This window comes from Buceros rhinoceros, unplaced genomic scaffold (assembly GCF_000710305.1).
Source record: "Buceros rhinoceros silvestris isolate BGI_N320 unplaced genomic scaffold, ASM71030v1 scaffold1528, whole genome shotgun sequence".
NCBI lineage: Eukaryota > Metazoa > Chordata > Aves > Bucerotiformes > Bucerotidae > Buceros > Buceros rhinoceros.
This window is the reverse complement of record NW_010426139.1, coordinates 60,450-60,972: the sequence shown is the minus strand read 5'-3', so window position 1 is coordinate 60,972 and position 523 is coordinate 60,450.

Below are 523 nucleotides of genomic sequence, written 5' to 3'. Positions count from 1 at the left end.
GGCTGGGCTCTGAGCCGCCCCGGGACGCGACACACAAACCTCTCACGCTACGGCCCTCCCCACGCTGAACTCCAGCCAGGCCAAGAACGGGCTCGCTGACCCGTCCTGGCTCACCGCTTCCGCAGGCGCGGCTGAGGACCGAGAGCAAGGGAGCGGCTGTTCCTCAGCAGCCAGGGGACAGGGTGACCCTCTGGAGCTCACCCCCGCGCCGCAGGGCTACCAGGCGCACAGGGACAGCGGTCGCTGCTGGTCAGCAATGCTGAGATGGTCACGCTGGCGCCCACCCTGCCCTCAGAGAGCCCCACCGGGAGCTGCTGGCTCAGGCACCTGCTGCACCTGCGCCTTCAGCGCTCTACAGGTGGAACAGGACCTGCGGGAACGGCTGTGCCAGGGCCGCTCCGGGGATGCCACTGTCACCCCTTCAACAGCTTTTCAGCAGCCAACGGCCTTTTCACCTGAGTCACAACGATGCCGTTACGGATCGGGAAACTCGGGGCAGCACAAGGCTGACACGATGGGGGGC